Source organism: Struthio camelus, chromosome 1, assembly GCF_040807025.1.
Source record: "Struthio camelus isolate bStrCam1 chromosome 1, bStrCam1.hap1, whole genome shotgun sequence".
In the NCBI taxonomy this organism is placed as follows: domain Eukaryota; kingdom Metazoa; phylum Chordata; class Aves; order Struthioniformes; family Struthionidae; genus Struthio; species Struthio camelus.
In genome coordinates, this window is record NC_090942.1 from 9,913,134 (window position 1) to 9,927,151 (window position 14,018).

The window sequence follows — 14,018 nt, forward strand, 5'->3', positions numbered from 1 at the left end:
ATGAAGAGTTTAGATTATCTCAGTGAATATCTAATTAAAATTAATATTGTTCTTATGAGCAGCCAGGCAGCATGAACACCTGTGAACTTGCCTCCTTGGTAAATATGGGAGTAATATCAGCCTTCAATCTTTACTTGTACTGTGCCATTTCTGTATTTTCAGCTCTCCGCTATAAAATATGGGCCTATGAAATGATGGCTGCTTTCCAAGGGAGATAGAGAATACTCAAAACTTCATAAAATGGACACTTGGGGGTGAGGATCAAGTCTGAGAGTAATCTTTTAGAGTAAACTTTTGGATAATAGCTCCTCTGAGATATGGAATCATTGAAGTTCTTGTATCTACATTAAGGGGCAGTGCAGACTCTAGTTTTCCAAATCACTGCTTTAAGTTGCTTGAGGCCTATGTCTGAGCATAGTTTTCTCCAAATAGTTTGATAGTAACATACATATGAATTTAGTATAACGTATGAACCGTTCTTAAAATATGAGATGCTCATTCTTCTCTTCTGGATAGAGACAGAAAATGAGATCAGTCCCCTATACAGCCCTGTGCAGAGTGACCTTTAGCAAATAAAATCAAGTTTATTTTTTTGTCACTTTCTCCAAGGTATAAGGGTTTTATTTTGATCTTTCTCTAACTTATGCATTTGTATTGGTAGATTTTAGCCGAGCCGTTAGAAAGCACCACGCTGCTATAATAGCTGTAGACAAAGCTACACAGTTAATTAGCTTCAACTTTATAACAGGATCTAATTTTACACACTTTTTTATTTACTTTATAATATAAATACAGACTAGATAAAATAAACAATATCTTCAATTCTAATTGCCATATTATTGCAATATTATATCAATAACTATTTTAGCCAGTCAGTTCTTAGTACAAAAACAAAAGAGGTTAAAATGTATTGTTTGAATAAAATACACAAACTTTCAAAAGGAAAATTTAGTTATGGGCCAAAAATTAAAATTATATAAAAATTTATTTCTGGAAAAATCCACTAGGCAAAAATACATGATTTTTTGATAATATGATCTTCTATTTTTCTATACTTAGAGACAGTTATTATCTAGCTATAAAATGAATAGCTAGATAAGAGGCTGAAGAAAAGAAATATTATCTTCAATTTACTGATATAGCACAGAGGAAAACAAAAATTAAGTGCTAGACTTCCAAAAGCGCATACCTAACACAGAAAGGAAATCCGTAGGGGACCACATTTGTTAGGATAGATTGAAAAATCCCACCTGATCCCGTAAGAACACATTGATGACATAGTGGATCTACAAATGAAGTCAAAAGTGATTAGCTTGACTTCCCCCAGCAACCTGTTGCAGAGCTAGGGAACTTGCTCAGATGTTCTGAATGCTGTATTTGCTTCTTACTAGCACAAGTGCACACTGAATTCACGTGGGTCCACAGAAAACTTTGATTTCTTTGCTATAAATGAAGGCTATATTTTGGTAGCTGAATAAAAAGTCAAAACAGTCCATAGGTCTATCAATCACGGAATCAGCCCTTCAAATAATGCTACTTATACGCATACAAGGATTGAACCTGACCCCATATGAATTTCTGCTGGGTATTGACTGATAATATGATATCTCTGGTCTTACATGATACGATTAGACAGGCTTTCCTCTTAAAATACTGTGGATTCAGAAGCTTAGTGCATTCTTGACTAAATCTATTTTAAAAGTAAACCTATTTTGAAAGTGTAGGTTAGGAACGAAATAGAAAGGAGATGGCTTTGAGAGGTCTGCAGCCAAGCATAAATTTTTTTTTTTTATTCATTGTTGTTTTTGAAGACCCTATATCAAATAAAGAGTCTTCCATACTCTGTTGCCTAACTTTATGGCTCAAAAGAAACCATCCCCAGGCTGTAACACAGTCCATATGGCTAGCTGTTTGAAGTGCGCTTAGTACTCCATTAGGGATTCTCGACTTGTACTTCTCAATCTGATTTCGATAAGACACAGGTTTCCTTTAGTGGCCTGACCTGGTGCAAACACATAATAGATTAATTCTATAATAAATTATGCTGGCAGTAAAGCTTTCTTGACCGTTTTTCCTTTTAAGTAACAATTTTTTTTTTAATGTACCCTTAGAAAGCCGAACCTATGTTTCACTTGTAAGTCACTTTACGTATGTACAGAACTACTTGAAGTTTGGGAACATAGTTTTGCACTGTGCATATTACTTCTGAGTGTACTCCATTTTATTGTGTTTCTGGAGTTACTGACACATTCTGAGGAATACCAAGAGCTTTGTGAAATAACAGTGTACCTTGAAATGTGCTGAGCTGCTATGCAGGAAGCTCCAGCTGGTTTCCATCTAAACAGTGGCATAACTATATTATTTCTATATGCAAAACTGCATGTCCCTAAAGTTCATTACTACTTTTTACTTTTACATATTCTTTTCATGTGGTACTACTACTTTTAACCCCTGAGTCTTGTTTGTTTGTTTGTTTGTTTTCTTAGCACTCTACATAGTCCTGCGGCCATTTCTATTGGTATAGAAGGAGCAAGTTTTGCTATTCTAGGCATTGCTGTTAGTCATATTTCAAACTCCAGTGGGCACCGTGCAGACATAAAACAAAGATCTTCTAAATGAAGTATAAAGCAAAAATGATAGATGGGAGTGAACAGACAGGGAAACATAAAAAAACAGTGAGACAAAATCCATCAGCAAGGCTAGAAGCTCACTAGGAGTCTAATAGTGTTAAAAAATCACTTATCTTTTTAAAGGAGAGTAATATGGAGAGCAACGCAGGAGCCTTCTGGATATTTCCCAGGGCTGTTCATAGGCCTAAGGGGCAGCATGGGAGAAAAGCACTGTGGTGCTCATGTATAAATTTGTCAACTGAGTGACAGAGAGAGCCAATCCATCTGCTTCTCCCAACTTTCTCTTTCGGGCTCATGAGCTCCATGATACTTCTCTTCTTAGACATACCAAGCCCCTCCCTTTCCCTCCTCTCAGGCCTTTTCACAGCTAAATAAGGTGTTATGGTGGGAAAGGAGAAAAGTGTGAAGCCTTTGTAAGTGATAGAAGGATATCATTCTAAAGAAACGTACAAAATATGCCAAAAAATAGATTTTTTTTCTCCCTCTTCTTTATGTTCATGTAGCCTGTGATGACACACCTGCCTAGGAGCTACCAAATAAGACTGTTCCAGAAATACTCTCAAAAAACACTAATCATTAAAGTGTCCTATCAAACTACTTTCTTCAAAGCCATCTGAGCTTCTGCTAGAAAAAAAGATCAATACAAATAGAGAGATTTATCTACACCCTGTATGAAAGGGTGACTAGCTCTCTGAGTCAAGCAGAGAGAAAATGAAATTAATGGTGATGAAAAGAGGAACTAATGAACTTCTGAAACAATCCTTAGGTTGCTGAGGAAGAGTGTGGAAGAGAAGCAAAAAATTGTCTCTGTGCCTTCATGTGAAGCCGTCCATTGAATCAGAACTGTTAGAAGGGCTTAAGATGAGCAAGAGGACAAAGCATAGAGTGAATGAAGGAGGAGACAGAGACATTGCGAGTCCTGTGGAAGGAGACAGAAATGCGGAAGTAGAAGAAATGGAGAAAGAATCTGAAGAGAAAGGAGAAAGATTTGAACTGTGGGTAGAAAATATCAGGTGTAAAACTTCAGTGGCCTGGTAAGCAATAAGGAAATAGTGAATAAAAATAAAAAATGAAAAATGCATAATTTAAAATGAATAAAAAGAGATAGGGCATGAAAAATAGGAAAATGAGAGAAAAAGTTAAAAAATATAATACGCAATAGGAAAAGCGTAAAGTCTACTGGAAGAGAGTAAGGATCTGGAAGAATAATGAAAAAAAACTGGTACCACACATTAAGTATTTTAGATTATATATATAATGAGTGCAAGATCCAAAGGATTTCCTGAAATACACACAAACATTTGCCTATTAGAGAGAAATAACATTACAAAAATCCAAGTACATAACTTTCCATTTTCCAAAAGACAATACAGTAAGTAAAATTTTGCTATATTAAGGACAAATAGAGTCTTTATTTTTAATGCCAAGAGCAGACCAATTACTTTATATTAAGCTGGAATAATCTCTTCCTCAGATCTCTCCCCAGCTCTCTCCCCTAAAAGTGTTTTTTACCTGCTTCCCAATGGCTTTCAGGAAAGTTGAATTCTCATGTGAAGTAACCATGTTACTTTCCTATTTCTTCTCAAAACAAAGCCTCGGGGATCTTTACAAAAAAAAAAAGACACTGTCTGGCCATAATAGGAAAGAATTTTTCTAAATGACTTATTAAATCCACGCAGATTAAAGAATGCTAGGAACATTCACTAGTAAGTCCTGATTTTGCGAAATGTCATTTTGTGCATGAGTAATTCCAATGAATTCATGGTTCTCATTCCACTACAGAGATTCTGGCAGAGGCAATAAAAACATTTACATAACTTTATTTTTTTTTAATTCCCACTTTTTAAACAAAAAATGCCTGAAATACTTGAAAAATGCCATTGTAAATAGCATCTCTTTGATGTAGATTACTACTCTTTGTATTTTGTAGATTTAATTGATTTACTTTTCAAAGTAACCAAAAAGATGGTTTTCTAAGTTTCGTATATTTAGTCATACTTTGACAATGAGTTTCAAACTTCAGCAAACTTTTCGGATGATTCAGCAGACACTAAGGCATTTGTCTACTTGTGAGAAGTTACTTTTCAGTTCTTTATCACCTGCATTCTCAGCTTTGTTCCTAAACAATTGTTTTGAGATGGCTTTGCTTGGAAAGTCATGAAGTGAAAAGAAAGCATAGTCACTTAGGAAGGAGAGTAAGAAACAGAAATTTTTTCCTTATTGTGATTTTTGAGTTTTCAGACATTGAGTTGGACAATGCTGGTGAGCACTTTCAAAAATCCAGTTTAATTTTCTAGAATGTGTAGAATGAAGGCAGCCTGGGGTAGATCTTTAACTAAAGTAAAGACCCTTTAAAATATGTGGGGCAGTTAAACTGTATACTAGCTGAGGATCCTTCCCACTGGAATATCTAAACCACGGTTTATTATTATCATTACAATGAAATTCCTAGCTACATGTGTGAAACAGGGGAACTTGTGAGAAAATTCTCACTTCCTATATGGAAGCAAAATATTCCAATATATTTAGGAGAACTATGGCCTGATTTAATCCTGTGTAAGCACCTAGTGGTGTCATAAAGTAGCATATTAGTCATCCATGAGGAGGGGAGTGATTGTCTCCACTGACTCTGCTGGGATCCTGGGGCAGTGCTGGTAGCCATCTCAAAGTTTCTGAGATGCGGCCAAGTATATCAAATAGGGACTAAAATTATTCTCATGATTCCTGATCGATGTCATTCAGAGGAAAGGAAGAAGATATACTTTGCATACTTGAGTATATTACTGTATCTGTTTCCATCTTTTCACTCCTATAAAGATAGAATGGATTTTGAGGAAAAAAAAGACACGTAACCTACACGTACAGTTCAAAGAGGTCCTAAATTCAGAGCCTCTTTCAATGTGTGTGCACATTGTTGAAATTGCAAAGCTGTTGAAAGTGCAAAATATTGTTTGCATGCTACTTTGTGCATACACTAAGTGGAAAGTATTGTTTTGTTCCTAATTTCAGTCTGGGATCACAGATATATTTTAAGTAAACAAAGCCTTCTATTGGTACATTATTTTTCCTAAGGAATCCAGATAGCAATTGGGTGGAGATATTTAATTTTTGAGCATAAAAAGTTAGATCACTTAAAACTATTCGGCCAATATTAGATTGGTTCTGGATTTTCATACGTGTCATCGCTCAAGCTTTGCGCACAGTTTGTTCTGGAGTTCCCTTCCTCTCTCACGCAAAAGTACAAGAGGATCTGAAATAGGAGGATTCTGATTATCTCAATTTCAAAAGCTGTTTCAGAAAACATTTCGACAGGTGAGAACATGTTTAGGGTCCTTAGTACTTTGGAGCTTTTCTGTTTAGGATTGGCTTGGAGACACACTCACTTCTTCCTGGGTAACATGGGCTCCATGAGATCTTTTGGAAGACAAACCTGCAAATGGTATTTGTGTTCAACTTTCCCTCCAGAACAATGTAGGAAAGTCATCTGAGAGGCAAATTTTGAGCCATAACTCTCATTACAGCTCAGATACAAAGACTGCTGTGATCTCTTAGTTGGCTTCAAGCATGCATTTTATAAAGACAAAGAAATTATAGCAGATTTTCTGAGTATACTGCTAGGGATATCAATGTCGCACAGGGCCGTGCTTCTTCTGGCTGTCAACTGAGTAAATAAGTACAAAAAAAGGGTATGTATACCCTCAGGTTGCTTGGACAAGGAACTTAAAATTAGTCGTTTTTTCCTAAGTAACTATTTACATTTCTTATCCTAGTTCTAGCGAATGCATCAATAATTACAAATTTTAAACAGGTAAACAGTCTTTCTAATGTCCTATTTCTAACAGCCTTTCTTAGCCCTCCTAAGTTAGAGGGCTATGAGAGCAATAGCATGAGGCAGGTTAGCACCTTTTCTTTCCTAAGGGCTACAGGATCGTTTTCATGGGAGTCCCAGATCCACAAAAGGAAGAGTCTTATTCATTTTTACCAAGTTTCTCAGGAATCTAGGACTAGAATTATATATCAGAATGCACGAGGCCATAGAAAAGTTAATTCAACAGGATTTGAATGCCAGCTGACTGGTCTTAAATTTTTATCATAGCTTAAAGCAAGCTCCTGTTCAATGACTTCTGAAAATATCTTCTGATTTTTTTATTGTTTATTATTTTTGTTAATACAAGCTCAGTCACCTTTTTGGGACATAGTAGATAATAAAATTATAAATAAATCATTTTGGTTAGTACAGCATCAAAAGCTTGGAAAAACATTGTTTGATAACTGATTCTGAATAAATACAATCATTTACAGACCAAGTGAGGAATATTCACAGCAGGCTTCAGTGGAAATGAAGCTGTAACACAGAAACGTGTAACTGATTTTGGGGGGAATTTCCATGTACTTAGAAATGTGGTCTGAGGTAAAGTTTTTAAACTAATGTGTTTGATAATCAACGTAATCCTTATCCATCCATTTATATTGAACTATGTTGAAATGTGAAGCTTTCCTGAACCCATTCCTATAATATTTTCATTATATTAATTGGTCAAAAATTTTGCTCTGTTTTATATCCAAGTTGAAATCAGCAAAAAGACTCCAGACTTGTCATAGTATTATTGAGGGCAAAGTTTTTTCTTTTTCTCTTTTTCAAAGTGCAATTGGCATCACCACATAATGATGAAAGAAATCTGGAAAATTACTTGTGCATTTTGACAACTATTTGCACAATTTAGCTGGAGTTCAGATTTCTTTGAAGGTGTTATTCACGATCAAAGGGAGTGCTAAAGAATAGCTGAACAGAATGAAATATTTAGTATATCTTTTGCAAGGACGTGATGAAAAGTGAAGGTTCAGTGAAAAAGTGAAAGGAGTAATGATTCGCTTTAGAGAAGATGAACAGAATTGTTAGTTTAGACTAACTTCTCCAAGTTAAATTGATAATATCCAATGATCTATTTTGAGAAGTGCTGAGCTCCAACAGTGGTGATTAAGTAATGACTGTGGAGGCTCAACACTCTTGCAAAATCAAGACCACAGGCTCTCAGACCTGGAGTTGCACTGAACCCAGGAAAAGGAAAAGGTTTTTTTTCTTTCTTTTTTCCTCCAAGGAAAAGAAATCACTGGCATTCAGTGATGCTATTTTTGTGTTGTACTCATAGAGTCCCGTCCTTGATTAGCCTCACTCTGTGATCACAGAAGCAAGTGAAGCATACAAATACGAAGAACTTTTTTTCCTGTAGATCCTGTTCCTAACCCAAACAGAAAGAGCAGAGAACTTTGTAATATATTTCTAATGAGCAAATGATATTTAAATGCAAAAATTTCTACTTTATATATAAGATAGTATAAGGAAGCAATATCTCAATGCAAGTAAGAGTAAATAAGTTGGAACAAAAGTCCATCTAGGCCAGTACCTATCTTCAATAATGGTTAACTTACAGATGCATGTAGAAGAATATTGAAAAAGAGAAAATATATAGTAATATTTTTCCTGAATGGCTACACAGCTTTCAACAAACAATTCAACAGTTTCAACAGTATCATGGACTTCTTTAGCCAGCAATTATGTCTTTCTTAGTGTAAAGTCACCTAATTTTATTTGTTCCAACATAACGAACCGTGATTCCTTAATCACCTTCCCCATTTCACTCCTCCTTTTATAGGCTTCTAACATCCTATTATCTTTTTTTCTAGTGCTGCACTCTAATTCTCCCTTCTACAGAAGCTGGCCCATAATCTTTCCTGTTTTGCTATACTTCCAGAAGGAGGAGAAGATGGATTCATATAAAGGATTTATGAACATCTCTGTTCTACTCTCTCTCTCTCTCTTTACTAATAATTTCTATGTGTTTCTGTCTACTTCTGATCACTGAGCCAAGGTTTTCATGGCAATACCTATCATAGCTCCAAGATCTTGCTCCTGGGGGACAAGAGGCCATTACTTTATTAACAAGGTTAGAATTTTCTTTTTCCATGTGCATCACTAATGAATTAGTGCATCCATCCGCAATGAATTTTGCCTGCCATTTTAATGTTCAGTCACTTTCTCTAGGAAGGTTCTTTTGCATTTCTACCCTACAGCCCTTTGCCTTTAATACCTTGAATAATTTAGCACCATCTGCATGTTATCAACTCACCATTCACTTCTTTTTACACATTGTTTATGAATAAATGTCAAACAACATGGAAAGGAATAGACTTTCACGCAGAAATGCACCTGTAATTTTCTTCCACCATGAGAACTGATCGCGTACTTTGTTTCCTATCTCTTAACCAATTATTTAGCTACGTAAAAACTTTCCTTTTTATACTATTTTAGCATTGTTTAACATATTTTGAAGCACATTTTTGAAGAAGCTTTCAGAAATCTACGCAGAACAGACAGCAAGTATGTTCTGTGATTTTTTAATTTTTTTTTATTTTTTAGCAATTGGTAATTACCAAGGAAACGAAAAAATAGACCAAGAAAAATCAGTTGATCAAAGAATTTGTATATCAAATGATTTACTTGCCAAAGTATTTAGAGGAGTCTGGCTTGCAGAAATCAGCTGACAACTAGATCCTGGAAAAGACAAAGAAACACTTAAGTCAGCATAGACAAAAAAAGAAACTGCCAGGAACTTAACTTTTTGAAGAGTTTATCATGAGGGTTAGAGAGGTTTGGGAAAGGTGATCATAGTCAGCAGCGAAAGAGGAGGTCGTAGCAAGTGATTCACAGGCAGTGAAAATATCTATTTGTGGGCTGGAAAAAATGTTTTCAGAGCAGTAAGCAGACAAAAGAATCAAGCTAATGCCAAGAAATTTTTATAAATGAGGGAAGATAGAAGGGTAGGAATGTTGTTAAATAGTCTAGAGATGAAAGACAGGGACTTGGCATTAGAAGACTAAGAAAAATGGATTAAAGAAAATAAATAAGAAACTAGTAAATTTATTAGCGAATAAAGGATTTACTGGGAGGGCAATCAGCTATGCAAGGAGTAAGGTAATTAAACATGTTCAGGAAATTAATTGGACAATTAACCAGACAGCTGATAAAACAAGGAAGTAATTTAGGAAAATCAGGATTAAAAACCTATGAAACAGCTGGGCCTGTGTGGACATTTACCTAAACTGGAATACAAATGGAGTAATACACTTACCAGGTAAGTCTTTTAAGGAGAATGTGGGATGAAGTCACTACATGGAGCCTATACACTTAACGTTGCACAGCCTGACGATGGGTGAGGCCCAGAAGAGGGCAGTGGTGCTCCATAGAGCCCTACAATGGTGGGGTCCAAAGGTTTTAACGTCTTTGGTCTGGTAACCTTCGTAAATAACTACTCACCCCTGACGGAAGGTTGGTATCAAGACGCTGCAGGGTTGTATCTGAACATCGGTTCTCAGGGTTCTCAGATAAATGTGCTTCTCTGGCACACGGATGAAAATGTTTCAGCTTTCTGTCCTCCAACATGTCTTTTATTGGGGTGTGTACGTGTTTAGGGTGGGACTTGCTTTGAAATACAGAAAACAAGAAGCATTGAGCTTCCGTATCACATTAGCGCTTATCTCATTTCTCCTTGTAATGTCTAAAAAGACTTGATATAAGAAGACTTGCATCATTTGGCCTTCACAAGAGACATGGTTCACTGAGATTCCTGGACTACCATTGTAAGTTATAGCAGCTGTAATTTCAGCCACTTTGTGGAACAGTCCATTTGTGTCTGCTCTAGTTCCTAATGCTACCAGCCAGTCTGTAAAACGATCCTAATCTATTACATTTAAGTCATTTGAGTCATCTTTTTGAAGACTGCTGAGTGCAGAGATACCCATAAGGAAACAATGTGAGTTTTCCATATACCACATATGTTATATGTCTGGTGAAATGTACTGCACACATTTAAAAAAGTGACAGTATTACAAAACTGACAACTTTTCATGACCTTTTGTATTTTAATGTATTTTAAACATATGGCAGGATTCTGCTCTTCTCATGGATGTAGAAAAGGCAGTATGAATATTTCATGAAATGTATGTACATGTGAAATACTTTTGTTCAAGAAAAAAGAAATTCAAGAAAATATATTAGATTTTTATACTTAAAATTGGCATATAGCTATCAATGAAATAGATCACAACGCATATCTACAGCAAAGTAGTGAATATTTATAGAGAAGCAGTGAAAATGAAGAGGTGAGACAGTAAAACTGGAAATGTGATCTTTTGGGTGGAGTTCTTTGTTTTTTGTTCCAAGTTTTGCTATTAATCATAGTGTGGGATGTTAAGTCACCTCTTTTGTTATCCGTTTCCTTTGTATTCTTTGTGTTGTTTGTTTATTTAAAGTAAAAGTTCTTTACGTCTTCTAACATAAGGTATTTTGATATTCACATCTATCTGTTGTCTTACTCAATTAGAATTCAGAGTAAGTTAAATGCTCAAAATACCTTAAAATATTTTGATGTATGCATCGTAGTGCATTCACTCTATCAGACCTATGGTAGTAAAAATGAGAATACGTTCTTTTATTGGTGTTACACAGAACCTAATTCTTATATTTTGCTCTTCCAGCATGTACAGATTGGCCAATGACCAATATGTGATAGTTAGGGTGCTTATGCTGAAAAGTGAGGGACATAATGTGAATTTGTATGTTAAAGAGGGCAGCTGTTTATGCACAAATAAGCTTCAGAGAGGTATGCACACAATTTGACCGAGCCTTTGGAGATTCAAAGCCATGCTCATGACATAGGTATGGAAGTCTCACTTGCCACAGTTCATGCTGTAGATACAGAAGGAAGATTTTTCCTACAGAATTTATGATTTGGATAACCCCCATGTCAGTGTTAGGATTTTTTTGGCCCCCTCAAGGACATTTTCTTGTGCCTGGTATTTCCTTTGGAACTATTTCTCACAGAAGCTCTGAGAGGTAGTATTGATAAATTGCTTAACTTTTCGTAGACATCTAAAGAAAAGAAAATATCCGTGTTTATTTTTCACGGAAAATGTAAGGTTACTGTTTCAACTGACAACAGTACTTTGGGCTTCGTCTAATAGAGGGGAGCTTTCTTACACATCTGTTTCCTGATGCTTGTTAGATCCTCTGGTCGGGACGACACTGACTAGGGTAGTAGATAATTCATTTTCTTTGGTAAAATACAATCCTACTAGTCATGAAAAAGATAAAAAAGGTATATTAATCCGTAAGGGACTACATGGAAAAGGAAGTACAAAGCTTTTAGACTATGATAACTTCTAAAATATTTTCAGTATCTTAGATCAACCCTTTTATGTAAAAGGTAGCTATGGCTACCTTACAATCATAGATGAGCACTCCTCAAACAATTAATTAAAACTGAATAAAAAATCTCATGAGCAATTCTATTCAGGGGTGGTTGTAAGAGGATTACTTTAATAAAATCACCTTAGATTGGTGCCATAATTTCTATGGCATGACCTCATAAATTTTCCAGTGTAACTTTCTTACACCAATGGTTCTGTTACAGTTTACATTTCCAAATGAATTCCTTCTTTGAGGAGGATAATGCTTGAAGATAACTAGGAATAAAGGAACTACATTTTTTTTAGTCAAGATGTCAAAACTATTTAGCTAATTATGGCATCACAGTTTTGAAAACAACTTCAGTGGTCGTGTATTGTTGAGCACACTGTATTATTAGCTTTTAAATAAGAAGTTTTGCAACAAAGAGAGAATTTCTACTGAAAAAAATTAAGGAGTAATTAACATGTACAATTCATATTCTTGGAAAATATCTAAAGGTATGACCACAATTTACAATACACATATGCATTCTGATTAAATGCTTGCATGATCACCTTCAACCACTCAGTTACCATTATTTCTGCTCTCAGAAGGCCTGCCCTGCCACATACGTGCAAACACGATAATACTTCCAGTTTATCATTCTGCCTTGAGCCAAATTTACATCCTTCAAAAGTTCACAATGCTTAACTTTCTTAATATTGCCCGTACAAGCGTATTACCACTGTTATTAACTAGGTAGGGTGAATTCCTAGGGGATAAATTTTAAGGGAATAACAAAGCTGTAACTGAGTCACAGCAGTAAAATAAGGAAAAATGTTTCATGGTGATTTACTGAAACATGTAGAGGGTTGCATAGGAGAAACTTCTTGCTTGGATTTGAATTGTAATCCTTTAAAACATGCATATCAAGACAATTTGAGGAGGCGTGAGAACTTTGGAGTACATAGAAAAAAACGAGTAGTCAATGCTAAGTTTGTCTTCACTCAATTACAGATATGCTGCTGTCTTAGTATAAAGTGATATGATGTCCATGATCATTCTTTGTCAAGAGTAACAAAAACTTTTGAGCTGTCAATGAATTAAAGTATACTGTGCCCTTACAGGACATGGACAGCCATGACGACAGGTGGATAGATGGCTTACAAAAGGCTGACAATTTTAATGAAGAAAAAAATACCTGTCATACAGGGGCACAGCAGTGTTTTGACATTGAATTAAAATTCAGGTTCAGGAGCATCACCAGTGAAGACATGTGGAAAGCTTTGTCAGTTAAAGGGTGATTCTTCCTGAACTTTTCTTTCTTTATTAAACATCATACTATTCCCATCTCCTCCCATGGAAAGACTACCTCTGCAGTTTAGGATGAAAATAAAGCCCTCGTTTCGTACATGTGTATGTGTATAACACAGGAATATGAACTTTAATGTGTGTGTGCACATAAATATACATACATGCATTTATATTTACACACACATAAAGATTAAAATGTATGTGCAGTGATGCTGTCTTGCAATACTCCTAGCAAACATGCTGATGGGACCATGGTAAAAGAACTGCCTGTCATTCACTTGCCCTGGAATACCTGTGTTTCAGTTTTACTGGATTTCGAGTTACCCCGACGTGCGGCTGGGTAAAATGCTCCCTTTCCCAGTGGAACCAGCAGATAGCCCCAAGACGGTGCGGGTAGAGGGCTGCAGCACTTAACGCAGCAGAGAGTGAAGGAGATGCATTTGTTCCGCATGGTAAAGAGAAGGCAAAAGCAAGGATCTGCTTGCTGACTTCAACTGAAATTCCAGTGGGATATAGAGGGAAAAAATAAACAAGGAGGACAGTCAAACATGGGAACAGGTTGCCCAGAGAGGCTGTGGAATCTCTGTCTTTGGAGATATTCAAAAGTCAAGTAGACAAGGGCTGGACTAACCTGATCTACCTGTGATGTTAGCCCTATTTGGGGTGTTTGGATTAGAGCGCATCTAGAGGTCCCTTCAGCCCTAGTTTATGTTGTGGTTTATGGCTCTGTGGTGTAACATATTAAGGAAAAAACTTGTCTTTTTATGGTATTTTTTCCCTCCCACTGCCTGAAAGCATGTGGATAGATTGATTGATTGATACTAATTTATATAGAGAGAGATATAAAA

The 14,018-nt window shown here is 35.9% G+C and overlaps 1 long non-coding RNA gene across 6 annotated transcripts in view; it reads right to left on the bottom strand.

Moving 5' to 3' along the window:
• Positions 1 to 14,018, bottom strand: part of LOC138062471 (uncharacterized) — a 53,774-nt gene that overhangs the window by 19,155 nt on the left and 20,601 nt on the right. For 5 of the 6 annotated variants that reach the window (XR_011136501.1, XR_011136492.1, XR_011136497.1 and 2 more), the window contains 2 exons: positions 9,946 to 10,111; positions 9,134 to 9,183 (listed from right to left, as the gene is read on the bottom strand). This is a non-coding gene — a long non-coding RNA (uncharacterized lncRNA). Of the gene's footprint in view, positions 1 to 9,129; positions 9,184 to 9,945; positions 10,112 to 14,018 lie in introns of all 6 variants that reach the window. The other variant, XR_011136503.1, reaches the window with a different exon arrangement.